Here is an 18,083-nt window from a genome sequence, read left to right as displayed (position 1 = left end):
ATGCTGGCGATACAATGTAATAAAAAATCCATTAAAAATATACCGAGTTATTAATACCAATAAAATTCCGATTTTTTTTTTCAAAACGCATATCGAGCTTTAAGAATCATTTATCGAATCGCTTCATTTCTCACGGTTGAAATCTCAGGAGAAACTTGAGGCTCACCGACTGGCGTGATTTTGAATTACAACCGAGGCTAGTGCGCGTAAGTGCATACTGTAGAGCAGTGCGGAAAGCGCAGTCGCACGAATATTAATTAGTACCGCCAATATGCTTACGTTAAATATCGAATATGTGCACAAGTGGAACAATTTCCGACGTACACAAACGCAATCTGCAAAATAATCGCGAAAAGGTTAGAGAGACAGAGATTGGGGGAGGGTGAAAAAAAAAGAGAGAGACGGTCGGGCGAAAAAAATGCTAGAGATTGCGCGAATGCAAAACGTGCTGCAGCTGCGCGAAAATATTCGCACACACGAATGTACGTGTATGCGGAGTGACGATAAAATAATCTACTGTCGTTATTGTGTTTGACTTCCACCTCTCGCTCTGTTCTCTCAGGTCCAAACCACTTCCGGGCTGCATCGTTAATAATTACCGTGAGATTCGCGTAACCGCGGAATGCACGCCGCAGCCATTCCCCTCTAGCGCGTGGTGTTTGTTAATTTCATTATTTATCTCATAATTCGCGGCGACGTTAATTTTTTTTAACGCTCAATGAGAAACAACTTTGAGCAAGCGCGTAATTAAGATGCCTCCGCACCACCGACGATCGAATTGCTTTGTTTCGTTGCGCAAGTGAGTGGACATTTAGGCAAAATTAACAAGTTCGCCAATCTGATATACGTAACTATCGTTATTATTATTATTACATCCTGAGGTAATATTTCTCGCAATAAATTTTTAAATTAAAATTCAGGCATTTAACATCCTGCCTTGGCTCCTATTCCTTTGTTCCTTCGAATCTGTGATCTCACATCAGAGCCTAAATTTATTTATTGTTTCATTATTATTATATTTTTCTTATTTTTCATATCCAAGACATTGTCTTGAAAAATACAAGTAGTAACGTGGAGTTGGAGTGATGAAAATTCAAATTCAAAGTTCGATATTGTTTCCTTTCTTCGAGGATGTTTGACACGTAAAGGCTTTAAACGCGTAAAGTTGTACTAAGTATATGCTTAGATTACGCGAGAAACATCGCTCTTTTCTCTCTTACTCGCGTGTAGGTATCAAGACTAACAACCAAGAGTTATTTGCGGGCGCAAGATGCTGAAAAGCGCACACGTTGGATGTTACTCTTGTGTACATGTCAAAGTGTACATGAAAGTAGACGGTTTGAGTGGATCGACGAGTCGCCTACTTTTACATCCCGTCTGTTTATTGGCGGTGAGAAGGGGTAGCCATCATGCATTTGTACGTCAAACTCGCGAGAATCATGAGAATTGCTCTCGTCCTTCGAATTTAAAAGCATTTCGATATAAACGACGATATCTTCGCACTGTCGACCGCTTAATTCTATTTTATCGATAAGACATTTATTCTTCCTATTCTTTTTTTTTTACCGTAAACCTATACTTTGCGCTTCTTTCGCTCTCGAAAGGTCAAATCAGATCGCGAGAGATTTATGGTACCTATAGACGCATTCTGTAACATTATTCGATACTGTGAAAATCTGCAATTTCTCTGAAAATATCCGCTAAACCGATAAAACGTATGAGCACACGTGAAATTTTTTTCCTAAACTTTTCTACCCTAGATTCCACAATGATTTCGTGTTTTTCCATTTTATCACGCTTTTGTGCGAATTTTTCAAGTATCTACTGTAAGATCTCGTCGAATGCTTTTAATTGTCTTCATCTTTTTCTCCACCGTGCTTCATCTTTTCAAGAACCGGAGCGGCCACCAAATCCGCTTACTCTCTTTGCCATTCGCGAAACGAGCAAACCGGGCTTTGCTTGGGAAACGAAGTCTGGCGTCGCCGGACGATATAAAGAGCCGTATCGTCATAGTCCTCAGGCCGGAAACTTTGGCATTTTGCTTTATATCTTGGTGAAGAAAAAGGCTTCTACGTCGTTCTCAGGAAAAGACGGAGAGTAATCAAGCCCTGTCCCCGAAGGGCGCATCGCTGTGGGGAGCTCGGCGGAAAAATGACCCTTCGCGTCCTAACGCGTCAAACTTTAAAGGGGCGCAGTTTAGGACTCCGTTCGCGTAATAACTCGTTTCGTCATCGCCGCTTTAATTCCAAAATTTCTGTCGCTTATTGATATTTGTCAGCCGAAGAAAATTTTTGCGATGAGAATGAAGAGAGGAGGCGCATTCTACATCTTGAAAACACGCGCACTTGTCACTTGTTAAACTTCAATTGGTCATGGGACGCTAATTTAATACTATACAACGTACTAATCATCCTCGGGCCAAGTTATTTTTGGCATCGACGGAAGGATCGACGAAAGAAACGCTTTATTCGTGGATGCAAACAGCGAGGGAATATTGATACCTCGGAAACATCGATAATTGATTGGAAAAAGCCTGTAATCGTTGTTTACGAAGCATTGCCAATTTTCACCATCCATTTTTGGCGAAAAATAGGAATTCGCATTTTTATATTGGAAAACATTAATTTTTCTCTCGGGCGCCGTCGTAGCAACGTAATAACTATGTTCTGAGGATATCTATGATTCGCGGGAAAATATTTATCATTCTTATTTGCGAGTCTCACGAGTTGCAGATCCATGCTCGCGATATTAAAAAGATATTAAATGTCTCGGGCACTGTAAAATCGTGCCACACACAGTCTGAAGTAGAGATTGTATTTCAGATAACGGTGAATTTTACAACGCGATGCGATATATAGGTCAGCGAAAGGGGAGGGTGTGAAGGTTCGTAGAGATAAGGTGGATGGATCGTTCGTGTGACGATTATTTCGCGTGACAATGCGTTACCACAATTTCCGTCTATGCGGCAGGAAGTTTTAAGAACTCTATTTAAATGCGCTGTGCAATGATCGAAAACTAGTATCGAGCAGAGGTTTTCACGTTTGTATAGACTACCATGTACGAATAACGTAACGTAGCAACGATAGGACGAAATTTGACTGAGTAATTCGCTATCCGACTGTAAAACAAGTATAATTCTAGGCATTGGTTTCCCCCTCAGACAAATTAAAGAAGCAAGATTAGTAAACTAAAAGTGAAAGTAAAAAACGAAGTTTTGAATCGAGAGCAAGTCCATTTCTCCCCTTAGCTCCATTCTGGATTAATGATACACATAAACCTTTTCTTCGTACAACCAACTTGAATGCAAAATGTGAAGGGAAAAGCACGTAACGAGAAGCTTCGGCGATTACGAGAAGGAAGAAGAAGAATGCAACAGCGAAAGTCGAAACAACGAACGTGTCTCGTGATGGCTATTCATAGTAGACACATGTGATCGACATCGGATGATCATAAAGCGACAGTTTGAAACTAGAAAGGGTGGAAGAATCAATGCGGATAGCAATCGAGACGAAGAGATAACGGGGAAGAAAGAGAGACGGAGCGAGAGGCAAGTCCTGCTGGACGGCTGCCACAAGGCGCTTCGAAAGTAACGATCTCGTTATCGTTCCGCCTCGAGAAGCGAAGGACTTAAGATAATAAGTTTGTATGGGAGGGTGGAGAGTCCTTAATAAGAAACCGGAGCGCTTTCGCGCGCGCGACAGGGAAATAGCGCTCGCTTACCTCGCCTCTCTCCACCGTCATCCGCGTCAGACCACTCAACTTATTAATTCCATTAATATTTCTTTCATGCGATTTGACGCACCGACGCGGCGAGATTATTAAAAGCGCGCGAAGGAGCCATAATACTCTTGGAAACTTTGTCTCCACCACGCGGTACTTGTTTAAAAAATTAACCAATACTCTCGAGTATATCGTTCGGAATGTAATACGGTCTCTCAAGCAGGATTTATCCCCTTTATCTCGCGATATCGTCCTCAATATCATCTTCGTAGAGAATTGGATAAGTATTTTTGATTGGAAATCTAGTGCCGATAACATTTCACTTATATGGAATATTCTTTATGGTGTAATTTTTTTCTGATTCTCAGCTATCTCGTAATTGTCAAATAACAAGTCAATTTATATAGGTCAATCATCCAAAGTAATTGTGATAAATACAAAAGTTTCAATGTGCGTATTGAAATAATCTTTATTACAATGTGAAATATGATATTGTAAATTCAATAGGTTTGCGTCTACAAAGAAGAACAATAATTGCTTTAAAATCCAATGTAAAACTGTAATCCATTCGTAAATAAATCAGTAAACTATTAAATCCAACAGGTTTGAATAATATGGAGTAAAAAATTAAATTTATTCAATAAAGTCAAATATTTCAGGTTCGATATAAATGAAAATCAATATAAACCAAAATTTACTCGGCTCACTTTCAACGATTACACCGAATAAAGTATTTAAAGTGACAGGGAAATGTGTCATAGCTACAAATTTTTTTCCAAAAAGGATTACTTTTATCAAACGTTAAAAAGGAGGTAGGATCATTTTCCATTTCTACTTTATTAATTCAAAATAAATAAATCGAAGTAAAATGTATAAACGACATTTCCATCCTTGCGTAGCAAAGACTTTAAAACAGACAATGAAATTAGACAATGGTGATTTTCGAATAAGAGACAGGTATGCGTCTCATTAATCTTGTACATTTCAAAAAGCTAACAGCTGACCGCATTAAACTTCATTTGGTAACTGACAGCTGATGATGAATCTGAACGGGAACTGGTTCGTCGTCAACGTTCGCCGCTTGCGAGAGTAAACCGTGCAAATTTGCCTCGAATATTTTAGGTACATCCGCGAGAGATATAGAGCAGACGTCATCTACCTATGTAGATAGAACGGAAGCCGAGAAAATTTTCGAAAATAATAGTAGACCTAAACGGACGATTCGTACGAGACGAAGTTGTCCGCTGTCATCTCAGTGAAACATTTCGGTCACTGCACATTGTTGCGAGGAGTGCACGAGCAAGAGGAACCGGGATAGAGATAGATAGAGAGAGAGGGGGAGAAAGAGAGAAGGGGTTAAAGGAAGAGATGGCAGGGGTGGCAAGGGGAATAGCGAGAGAGACAGAGAGGGGGGGGGGGAGAGAGAGAGAGAGAGAGAGAGAGAGAGAGAGAGAGAGAGAGAGAGAGAGAGAACGANACCGTCGTGGTCCGCCTCTGTCCGACGGATGACGTCCACGATCAAGCTCCACCCACACACATGCCCCCAGCCAACGCATACACACACACACACACACACATACCCATACACGCGTGCGTACTTACACCTACGCATACCGCACACATTCACGCACGCACACGGTTTCGCGCTATCCGGCGCGCTCATGTGGAGCCGCACTCGCGCGACACACATCCACGCACACGCATATACACCTGCGCGCGCGCGCAACATTCGCGGTACTTGTAAGCTCGCGAGGCCCTTCGGGCTTCTCGATGGGGAGGCCCGGTTCGCGCACAGGAGTTGGTGAGAGGGTTCGACGAGAACAAGGTTGCACGCACCGTACCTTCTCGGGGGTGATGAGCGGCGTGATGTACGTAGTGACCGCCGTCGTGTACACCTTGTGATGACCACCGAGGGGTTGAAGAAAACTCGCAGAGCCACCCGGTACCGCTGGCGGAATACCGAGTGCTGCGCGAGGTCGGCGCGGGAGAGAAACGGGGACGGGTGTCTCGATCGGAGCCGATCTGATCGACCGGCGACTGCGAGCGGCGGGTTCGCGGGTTGTCGAGCACACACGCGCGTATACCTATTGTCCGTGCGAGGTCGATCGTGCGACACCAGCACGACGAGTTTCACCGCACTCCCGTGGATCTTGCTGTATTCACTAAAAGTCAAGATGTACCTCGAAGTATCCGCGGCGCGATTCTCACGACGGTGCTCTTGTTTACGACGAGTCAAGTTGACTGACGCAGACCATCGATCCTGGGGGGATCTATCTCGGGATATCCTCTCGACGGCTCGCTCACAACTTTTTCTCACACCGGACCAAATACGTGACGGGTTGCGCGCTGCGATCGTACACTTTTCACGGAAGACACTTGAAATGATTCTCGGGCTCCCTCAGAGCCGGGCGATGTTACGCGCGAGCGTGACGAGACCACAATGTTTAAGAGTACTAATCAGTTTCGCGTGTGTGCTTTCCCTCTTCCAACGGCTTTTCCTGGATCGGCGCGCCTCTGTCAGACTCAAGTGGAACCGGTAGCGTTGCGATCAGACGAATTCTTCGTGTATCCTTCGTGTTACCACTGTCACGGGGAGGGTACGAGCGAGACAGATGAGGAGCACCCAGGATAGACAGAGAGAAAGAGAGAGAGAGAGAAAGAGAGAGTGAGAGAGAGAGAAAGACACAGACAGATAGAGAGAGAGAGAGAGGGAGAGAGAGAGGTCGACTTGCGAGCACACAGGCAGGTGGTCGTCGTCGCGCTCTTCCGTCACCGTACGTCGGGTTTCAATGCTGCACGCTGTGACGCCGAGAACAGAATGGGGCGATCGTAGAGGCCCGGGCAGTGAAGCCGTAGCGAGGGGAGGTGGAGAGAAGCCGCGCGGGTGGTGATGGCAGAGTGGGATGCCGGATAGAGGGGCGAGTGGGTATTCCGGGAAGGGGCCCCTTCATCCCGCTCTTTCGCGTCCTCCGCCCTCGAGCGAGCGCTACCCCTCCGAGGCGCGCAGGCGCCCCCGGGGCGCTGCCACCGGCTCGAGGGGGAGTACGTTTCCAGAGGAAGACGAAGGGAGAGAGCTAACCTAAAGGGGTGGAGGGTAGAAGAGCGCGGTGGAACGAGAAAGAGAGACGGAGGCAGAGAGAAGGGGTGGAAAGGGGACACGGGGGCTCTTCTCCTTCTCGCTCGCTTCCTTCCTTCCTTCACCAGCAGCAGCACACCCCAGCATCGACCGACGCGCCACGCTGCTCCGAGCCGCTTTCGTATCCTCTCCTCCCGCGGCATTTCCCTCCTCTTCCCTCGCGAAACCTTCTCGCCGTGCCGACCCAACGGGAATACTTAATGCCAGGAGAGAGGCTGACTGCCTGACTGCCTATGCCAAGCCACGCTCGCTTGACGGCGGGATGGCAGCGGGGGAGATCAGCACACGGAAGTGAAGAGGTTCGCGCGAGCCGCCAGATGTTGCTTGTGAACCTTGCGGCTACTTGTTACGCGTCCGCGAGTTACTCCCCAGCTGATGACAAGATCTCAAGGTAGACTCGCGGAGGAATTGTACGAAATGCCGCACAGAGTCGTGAAACTTTCGCGTTGTCCGCGTCGGGTCGTTGTCAAATTCTATTCAGTCCTCCCGTCTCACTCGATACGTCATATATCGTCGCGTATCGATCTCCGTCAATTGACTGTATAGCCAGTGGATTTTATTTTTATCATTGCTCGCACTTAATTTGAAGCGAGAAGTCGGATGTTACCCGTAACTTTAATTCAGATCGGGGGCAACTCTTATTCAACTGTTTAAAGCGAAACGAGCCGACAACTGCAATGAAAGTCCGTTTCTGTCTATATTCTATCGACAGCTGCCAAGATAACGCAACAGCGATGACCCGCCGCGCAAGTAGTTCGAGCCCTCGCTCGGATCGGAACCCGAGTCCGGCCAATATTGACCACTACTACTGCTGCCGTCGGATCCCGAAGCCAACTGTTTCCTCGGCTCCACTGCCTGGCTGGCCGGAAGCCAGGGGCCTTTCTCTCGCTCATCTAGCGTCTCGGTGTGAACGTATCCTATGCTTAACGCGGAAGGAAGGGTCTAACCTAACCCAGAAAGATTTCATTGAGCCGCAACGTGACTTGGCCGGCCGCCAATACTATAGACTCTCTTTCTCTCTCTTTCTCTCTCTCTCCCCCCCCCCCCTCTCTCTCTCTCTCTCTCTCTCTCTCTACGCGGACTGTCGCAATGACCGCCGCTCGCGAGAGAAGCTGCCATAAGAATCGCCGTTTTTGGGAAAGTATCGTCACTCCGGAATGTGCCGTCAAGGCTCCTCGGATAAGGTCGAATGGTTCCGCGGTTATCGAAGGGAATAGGCGACCATTTTGGGGTCGTAAGGACCCGGGTCAAGCTTCCACGAAAGTACATATACCGATATCGGTATTACGTTTTTTCTCCTTATCGCCGAAGGAGATAAGAAATTTGGTTTGTTTGTCCGCCGTTCGGTCTACGAGTTAGGGACGCGGGCCGATTGCTACCGATAGCGCCTAGCGCAGGGGCGCAGAATCCCCGATACTCAGGATGAGACGCTTGCGAGGGACGGGGGAGGCAAGAGGAAAGGCGAACGTTGCTTTGCTCGCGTGCATTTGGCTTGCGTCCAAAGCGAGACGCTGAATGAACTTGGCGGGAAAACCGCATTGGCGCGTGTTTCCTTCTGTCGTACGACAGACGCGACTACAATGGCTGGCAATATCCTTGCACCGGCTGCGTAGAGACGTCTCTATGTCGGAAGATAACACTGACGATAACCTCGGAATTTATCGACTCTCTTACGATAGCAGATAAATCTGTATTGTCCCGTCTGGGCTTTCCCTACGGCAGATTTCTAGTGAATAATTCCACGTGTAATAATTTATGCGACAAGTTTTTTATTCTATGCCATGGATATGCAGAAATATCAGTTATATCGACGTCAAGCATCGTTAGCGTGTACAGCATTGCCGTTTAAATGCCAAATACGCGAAGGCGTATTTCGAAATTTGAAGCCAGAATGAAGCCGGCGCGCCAACAAACGTCCATTAATCGTTTTCCATTCCGCATTTGAAATCATTTGGGCTTCCATTATCATATCTTCGCGGTTGCGTATTTATGATGTAATAACAGCGCGTTACCGCGGAAACGGTTAACGGCGACCGAATGACGGATTATTCACTGGCCTCGAGAAATTTGGCTGGTCAATGCGACCCCCGTAACCGCTTCGACGGTCCCACAATAATCATTACTCTAGAGGCTGTCGACTGCCAAGGATGACGTGTAATCATGATATTGGCACGTAACTGAGTTATCGCGCCGCACGGGAGGGTCTGCCCTTTCCTTCGGGGGTGCCCTTCAGTCACCGTGTATTCCGCGCGGTCACCAAATCGACGAGTTAACGTAATCGAATCGTACACATTGCGTGAATCTTGCTAAGTGAAACGCTTCTTCATCTTTATGACGGTGCAAAGTAGAGAACAGATTGAAACGCTTGATTCTGAAAGTGGCGCACATACAAACAACTCGAACGACGCGTTCGTGCTGATTTTATTATACCCTGTGTCTTAGCGACACTTAGCATCGGCTAAATTAATGTAATATCTATTTAACTTTCTGTGTACTTGTTAAATCTTGCGATAAATGTTTCATGTTAATTTAGCGTCTCTTCGAGATAACGTAAACGACATGAAATTTTAAAAACCGTCTAAAAGTAATATTTCTTCAACATTCGTCGACTCGTTACCCATTTGCGTCGCGCAACAATAATTTTCCTTTCTTAATTTTACAAATATATCCACGATTGTTAATTAGATGTTGATCACGGCACACTGCGGGAAAACGCGCGGTCGCATTGTTTCCATTTGGAATGGCGAATTTTCACGATATTCAAGATCGCAACATTGAAATTGGGTGAATGAAAAAGTACCATTAACTCGGTCGCGGGATCGATGAGCGGATTCGTACCCCCGGAAACCTCGATACCGAAGAAAGAGAACGCCGATGCAGCCTTCGATCCCTTTTAGCTCGCCTTCCGCAATCAGTATTTGTTTCGGTGACAGTACAAGGGCAGCGTGTTTTCGTCGTCGGGCAGCAGCCGAGTTTCGGGAGGCCCGCATGCAAGATGTACGCGCGGGGGGGGGGGAATCGGGAAGAGGGAGAACGAGACCGTTCGATTGCATCGTTCGACCGCAGTGGAAACTCTTCCACGACCCAGTTCGCTCTTTCCCGCATGACGTTGCCGGGATTTTTGGTCGCGATTCTCGAGCTCGATACTTATCTCCCGCAATGTGGCTCATCCCGGGCGACCCGCCTCGCCTGTCTACCTCAAAACCGCTTCCCGATATTCTTCCGACTTGTCTGCCGTCTCCTGTCTCACTCCGGCCGAACGGGAAGCTTGAAACTCTTCCTAAAACGTTAGACACTCGACGTGCTCGAAGGGCGCGAGGACATCTCGCCCCTCCACTCTCATCTAGGTCTCCTTCTCGGGTCAATCTTTCGTTTCGTTTAATACTCATTCACTTCGAACTCGGTTGTTCGCAATTCGCTCGGAGAGAGTTCTCCGAGGTCGGACGTCGGAGGAAAGGAAGGAGGAAGAGAGAGCGGACGAGAGAGAAGAAACGCGAGCGGATCGGATCAAGAAAGCCAGAGGTGGATGGGCAAATAGCTCGAATCACGCGAGCCGTTGCCTCGTAATTAATAGGGCGCACGAAAACGAGCTATTGCGCCATCAGCGACCCTCAAGATCCTCCCAGTAGCTACACATCACCGAGAAGAGCTGTCCGCCGTAGAGACTCTTGGAGTCTCAAGAGATAAGCCTTAATCGATATTGACAGTATTTTACGCGTCTGCCTTTTTCGCCAGGGCATGATAAGGTCGGTGGACATAAAACTTGCCAGTTCATGAAATAGTAAATAGCGACAATTTCGCAATCAAAGTAGATTTAAACTGGAAACGAATAATCTGAGGCCGTCTGTGATTGATGAAGGGCAAAGATGGCGAAATACCTGGTCCGAAATTACCGGCATCGTTTTAGTAGCTAAAATTACAATATTCGCTCGATCATAATGTTATTTCAATTACACCGTTTTTAAGGTCTACCCGACGGTTTATTAATTTTTCTAATAATAATAACATATTTTCGAGTGAGCGCGCCAGTTTACTGTTCGTCAAATACCATACCTGGCGACTCAGCGACGTAGCATTTCGTCAAGATTTCATACCCTACAAAATTCACCCTGGGAATCGCTCACCGTCAGAATTTTATTCGTGCAAAAATTTATATCCAGTCGTAAGAACGCCTCGTGCTTCCCAAGCATTTATCTCATTCACTTCATGAGGATGGCGAGAAAGTGAGGACAAGGGCGAGAGGGAAAGGGACGCGCCGAGAAGAGTTGGTCGGAGTGCTTGGAGTAAATCAAAGGAAGGAAATGAATTTTTATCGAGGACAGAAGGCCTCGGATTCGCCTCGAAAAGCAACGCCAGCTCCCCCTGCTCGACCGTGAGAATCAAGTAAAATCTACGAAAAAATCGACGAGAAACTGCGGCGAAACGATACCGTGCTCCGTACCGTCTTACTTTCGTCTTCGGAGAAGTACTCCAGGAAAAATTCACCAGCGCGATAAATTTACGGGATCCTTCTCCCTTTTCCCAGAACGCTCTTATTTTTCTCCTCCCAGTGGCCAGTTCTTCATCGAGTGATTAATGGCATTAATAAGAGAGAGTTACCATCGTCATACCGATTGCCAAGATACAAGGCTTTTTATCGATGAAAATCATGCTTAATGCTTTCGACGGAAGAAGGCATTTGGCGACTGTGTCAAATATTATTTTAACGTAGAATTAATAGCTCCGTTTCTTAATTTCAAACATAATCAATATTAAAACTTGTAAAATATATTTTTACGCGACCCCTATTACAAAAACATAACGAAAGTTATTAAACTGCACGCTATTTTTATATAATATAAATCCATTACCCATAAGTGCAATACGAATTCTATGACTTAATATATTTATTAAAAGCATGTAATAATTTAACTGTCTCTGTAATTTAGAATGTATTGCACAGAATATTAAATACACCTGAATAACGTGTCCACTTTTAGAATAATTCTTAAAATAATAGAATGCATCTACAAATTCATCTTTCCGGAGAGATAATTTACCCGTTTCTTTGTCTTCCTGAAATTGTTCACGTCAATTGTTCTAAACCTTACGTCCTCGCTTTGTATAAAGTTCGTGGCTGGCGAAACCACATGCGATTCGACTGATTCGGATGTTAGAGAAGTAGCAAATGATTGTAGTTAGCAAACATGTGATTAGTAGAACGCGTCGAATGCATCTACGTGGCAGAGTTTCACTCGCGTTTGCTTAAAGACAGGAGAGAAGGAAGAGGTGTCGCTGGTAACTCTGCGGAAATGTACACGCAGGTGTGTGCCCATAGTATCTCGGGGTTCCGTGAAGCTCGGTCGTTAATGACTCTCGGTCGTTAGATTGGTTTGCACGTAATATGCCCGCCAACGCGACGCTATATGCTCGATTAATCCACGACGTCGTTTATTCGCGTGACATTAAGACCGCGACCATAAAAGAGAATTTTCGGAGAATACGTGAACGATTATTAATATTTGTCTGCACAAGCTCTTTCTATAGTTTGCCGCGCCATTCACGAAATATACGTGCTGATGCTTTGTCCAAAGTAATCCTTGCTTGTTATCTACGTGCAGATAAGTAAGAACGACGTTCAAATAAAAATGTATAATACAAGATTTATTTTATTGTAAAATAAAATATATATATTAATATGTAATTATTTCTACACATAATTTCATGGAAGATACTAGAATTCAAGATCATTAAATGTATTCCGTTATTAGAAACTCAAATAGCACGGGTCTAAGCTTTATTTTAGTTAATTCGTTAATTTAAGGTAAATTCAAAAGAGTAAATGCGATTAAATATTGCAATATATGTATGAATCGATAAATATCTCATAAAACAATTTAAATGAATTTTGGTCATTAATCGGTAATGCAATCAAAATGTTTTATTTATATGTAGGTTTCAAAGACGTACTAAAAAAAGAGAAATATAATTTTCATACTAATAACGACGTATAATGAGGAATTTCAGAAAAGTATAAAATATGAGTAAGAGAAACATTGCTTGTCAGATGTTAACAAGATTGGCATAATTTCATTTGTGCCATTTGCAAAGCACGTTTAACAAATTTAAGAAAATGGCATACTATAAAAATGTTACACTCACGCAGATATCTTTGCAAGCATCCCCTCTAACCGTATAAACCTTTAAGAAGTGGATATTGCTCGTTTCGCACCTCTTATGACGTTGATCGTAAGAGGATTAGACTCGGATTTACGATTCTTTCGGCAAAAACGACAGAGGTACAAAATAGCGTAATCTTGGAACATTGTGAAACGTCGGTACAAACTGCAGTCTTTGTCATCCGAATCCACTCTATGCACACATATTCGCATTTCACCAAATAACCGATTTTTCAATATAAACTTCGCAGCTAACACGACTACTTGAACGCATAAATTCGCTTTGAGGTTCTGATTAAATTATTTCACACTAGCACAACGCATATTAATAATCGTCCAAAGTATCTCCTTTGCTATACTTAATCTTTCCCCAGCAATAAAAAAATTAAATGCTTAAGAAGAAATTTAGATATACGAAGTAGCGATAAAGGCAAGAAAAAAATTAATCATACAATTCCTTATAACAAATATCACAAGATCGATCAACATCATTCGATAACTCGTCGCCCATTACTGGCGCGAATTGTTTCCCGCTGAAAAGCCATCGAAACATGATTTCACGTGCAGCTTTCAACCGTTCCCGCAAGTCGAGAGTGAAACTCTATCGTAGAGGGAAACACGATTGTTCCGACGCACCTTGTATTTTGATGCGTCAACGATCCAGGGAGGAAGTAATGCGCGCGACGAAATCCCCCACGTTCATTACAACGGTATCGACTCTATTTCACGCTCATCAGCCGCGCGAGCATCTAGAAAACTTCGGGACGGAGAGGAAATCTTGTCTCTGTTCTTCTCGGTTGCTCTCATCTCCGGTTTTGACGTCGACTATGGTCCCGAGCTCTCGAGGACCTCTCCGCGCGACACAAAGAGAAGAGAGACCGTGAGCACAGGGGAACGCGCTTAAGGGGCCGCAAGAACGGTTGGAAAGTCTAGCGAGAGGATGAGAGGAGGCCAACGTGACAACACATGCGGAGGAAGCAGCGCGATGACGACTTTTCGTAAAGCATAATGAAACTGCCTGGTAATCTTAGAAGCGCCGTAAATCGCGACCGGTCTCGACACGCTAGTAGGTCGGGTTAAATGTCTCGAAATGGATATTCCTGCCTTCTCTCTATGGACAGACGTGGTCGACAACATGCGCGTGTGTTACCATTTCAGGTATTACACCATATCCGCGACCGTGTAGTTGAAACCCCGATGTGAATTTCGTGCCCCGCTTAAAGAGCTCACCTTAAGCTAAGTGGCAGTTTCCTCATTCGAGAAGGTCAGGTCTCTCCGAGCAGATTGAAATTCTTATTTCAATCTACGAGAAATAAAGAACAATACGCTTTGGCCTAGTCTCGAGCTTACAAATAGCCCGTCGAAATTTTTACAAAAACTGTTACGATTGTCTATTAGGAAACTTATACGACAAAGTATTGTATTGAGATGCGTAACGTGAAACTTAAACAATACGCATTTATATCGGGGTGCATTGGTAAAACGTTAGTTGTTATATTGGTGTCGACGTAATGTTTCTGTGCAATCATTGTTCAAGGCAGAGTGCGCCTCGCTCGCGCTACTTACGTCAGTGCGCAAATAAACGCTTCTATTTTCGGGATTGAAGATTTCGCTGACGTTATACTTTTGTTTCCGGATATCGCTGACTGTCGCCGTAGGAGAAGCGCGCTCGGAAAGGTGCGGAGGAAGACGAGACCGTCACGAAAAAGCTCGCGAGACATTAGTCCGTATTCTTAGCTCCATTTAACAGCACTTTCAACGTCACACGCAGTCGTTCAAATTCCCTTATTAAAAATTGCATTCAATCTCTCATTTCGTATTAAATTTGCTCTGACGGTATTGAAAAATATAAGCGTACAACGTATAATGTAAATGATAAATGTAATACCGATATTAAAATTGAAATGTGATAAATCATTAAATTAAATTTCGATTTTAATTACGTTATCATGATAATAATTCATGCAGTTTATCTTTGCGCCGTTCTTTGTATTTCTTAAACTGCTGATATGTCTAAAAGATAACGACAAAACGTCCTTCGTGTTCGGCAGAAACTCTTCATTGTGTAAAACTCAAATTTAAACTGTCTGACTGGCGACATTTTTCGGTTGACATCGGTTTTCGTGGCATCGGGATGACTGATTTCCCAACCCTATCGCGCATTTCCGGGTGATAATTTTTAGGTCGAGCGCGCCGAATCGAAACCCGATCGGCGCACCGAAATGTAATCGACCGGTCTGTAATTAAGAGCTCCCTCGAAACGCGACTTCGCGATCGGCAATGAGCGAGATAAACAGGAGCGAGACGGTCGCTTTAATTTCGAATTTCTCCTGGCTGCTTTCACACGGGGAGACTCACCGATTAAATGCGCGATACGAGCCGCCGCCGACAGAAAACGCCTCTTCGATTCTTACCTGCAACAAAAAGGCAACGAGCATTTTAATCAAACTGTCGTCGAGCGAGATAAGAATAGGGCGCGTCTCGCGTTGGCATTTAGAAAGCGATTTCTTTCATTCTGTCTCGTCCCTCGAGCCCCTCCCTTTTTTTTCGCGGTCCAATGATGAATCTCGTAAATAAAAATAATATAAAAAAATAATTCCATTTAAAAGGTACCGCTGGCGCGTCTTTTGTGCAGTAAATAAAATATTTTTTTCCTTCATTCTCTCTCTTTAAAACCAAGGACCACTCTCTACTTTATTAATCTCCTTGTAAACAATAAAAAAATGCACGACACTGTTGCAAACGTCACGGAATAAAATGCCAAATTTCGAGCGTAAGACGATTCAGGAGGTAATCCACGATCGACTTAAATTCACTAAATTTATATTCGGTGCAGCGACGGCAAAAGTACAACGGGTCGTAGTCGATCTCGCCAAAGTGCCCTGTACACAATCAATCTGTTAAACGCACTTATTTATCCTTGCCCGTCGGGACGACGAGGCAACATTGGGACATCGGGACGTCGGTGTAGCTATTAACTACGGAGATATATTTGGCGATGGTCGAGCGGACGTGCTGCGAGGCTGATTTTATTGGCATTAATTAGTCAAGGCGCATCCACCAAATATTCGAATCATTTACCTCCAACGGATAAAATTCCCAATTAACGCGAAATGAAATTGCACTTTTATTAATTCCTCTTGTGTGTAAAAACGTAAAGTTATATAAATCTCGAAACAAGCAACAAAACTGACAGAGGGAACATCCCGGCTCGACGAGGCAGTAAAGTCTGACTGCTGCCTATCCAGCGAGTGGACACAAAGCGTGTCAGGGGTGGCTATAAATCTCAACGGGCTTCTGATCAAACGATCAACTAATACCGGACTGTGAGAGGTTCGCTCTTTCCCCCGGAGCCGTGTCAGTGCTCCTTGCCCCTTCGTCAGGAACCCACTCGGTTACGGGATAATCCCAGCTGCATTACCTTGATGAGCTCCGGAACTCCGCCTCCTTCCCATGCCCCTCTACGAAGACCCCGGCTTATCCCGGCGTTTAGGCAGACGTGGCCTAAAGATCGCAATGCATTACTACGGCCTGCACGCATGTATGCGCAGATATGTACGTGCATAGGAGCGCATACAGGCACACGCGTAATTCCATAACCGGGAAGACTGGCGTGTACACGGCGCGATATTGGGCGGATTGTTGCTGCTTGTAAGACGCCGTAGCGGCAAGCACGAGGACGCTGCGATATATCGCGAGAAAGGTACGAGATCCCCGAGAGACACCTTCCATTCAGACCGAAGGGAAAGATCGCCTGAGCCGGATCTCGCGGAGAATTCTGACGTAGCTAATATATCCTGCATCGCGCTCCACCTTGGCTCTCGGGCTATCTAGATCTCGGTATCGCGAGAGCTGATTTCCGGTCGGACAACCTTCTCCCCGAGGATTCCCCGCGGAAATTGCTCATGGTCAGATAACACGGCTAATCGACTCGAAAGATAAAGATGCAACGGCGCGCGGAAGGAATTCCGCAAGATGTATTTAAGATGGTGAATAGAACACTCGTTGTATTATAACCGGGATCAGAAATAGTTGCTAAAATACTGTATAGAGTACAAAGGAAGTTGGCAATTAAATGGATGATTCTCGTCGAGAGAATAAAACTTGCTACGCGCCCCAGAAAAGGTACAGCGATTTAGCGCACAATAGCAAACGCGCTTCTTGTAAGTTGAAAGAATTTCTAGATAACCCGAAGGGAGATGGAAGTGAATTAACAAATGGTTTCTAAATTTAACCGCCAATTACATTCAATCGCTCTCCTTGTGCCTGAACGCTCAGGCGAAAATAGAGCGCGACGGCACGGCCGCCGGGGAGTCAATCGCGGGTTGCAAATTTGATCACGGGAATGCAGCCGTCGAACTTCTGAGCGCCAGACTTCTAATCTTGGCGAAGAAGGAGAATAAGATAGCGGCGGAAGGCGGGTCGCGAGATTAAAACGGGAGAGGGTTGTCAAGCGCCGGGCTCATCTTAGTTGCTCGTCTAAATCTCCCACCAAGAAGCTCCCAGTGGCAATACGTAACAACTATTAGCGAACCGACATTCATCTCGTTTAACTCGAGTTAGCGGCCGCGCCGCATAAACCAAGTCCAGAAGCCGCGTTAGCAAGCCACATTGCTTAATACGATCGTAGCAAGCGAGAATCATTTCGCTAATTCATACGAAGTGGCACGACCTATCCAAGCCCGTTAATCAATAACCGTACGTCGCATATTCCACTCTCTCGCAACGACATTAGAAACTTGCAGCGATATTAACACTTGCGTTTTAAATGCTGTGCACAAAGCGCGGGGAGATAAACATATAGAAGACGAATTTTAATTTGTCAGGACTAAACGTAACGCAACGAGAATAGAATGCACCGAAAAAGATGCCTAAAACCTCGGATACATTTATGAAAAATTATATTTAATTATGATATGAGAATAATGGCAAGTATATTTTATACACGTCGTGTATTAGATAAATCATATATGAAATATTTGGGCAACAAATTTATTACGATAAATAAAGAATTCTGCCAACCCGCGACTGAATTTCTGGCCGAGAAGAAAGTAAGATAGACATCGAAA

General features: G+C 45.0%; 1 protein-coding gene across 6 annotated transcripts in view; it reads right to left on the bottom strand.

Moving 5' to 3' along the window:
• Window positions 1–18,083, bottom strand: part of LOC105568299 (RNA-binding protein Musashi homolog Rbp6) — a 675,186-nt gene that overhangs the window by 197,534 nt on the left and 459,569 nt on the right. The window contains exon 1 of one of the 6 annotated variants that reach the window (XM_012023852.1): window positions 5,562–6,524. The exons of the other annotated variants lie outside the window; for them this stretch is intronic. The gene's annotated coding sequence lies outside the window, so the exon portion shown is untranslated. Of the gene's footprint in view, window positions 1–5,561; window positions 6,525–18,083 lie in introns of those variants that run through there. 6 annotated transcript variants of the gene reach the window in all.

Source organism: Vollenhovia emeryi, unplaced genomic scaffold (assembly GCF_000949405.1).
Source record: "Vollenhovia emeryi isolate VEMERY1.0 unplaced genomic scaffold, V.emery_V1.0 DF939130.1, whole genome shotgun sequence".
NCBI classification, from domain to species: Eukaryota; Metazoa; Arthropoda; class Insecta; order Hymenoptera; family Formicidae; genus Vollenhovia; species Vollenhovia emeryi.
This window is presented reverse-complemented; position numbering and strand designations above follow the sequence as displayed.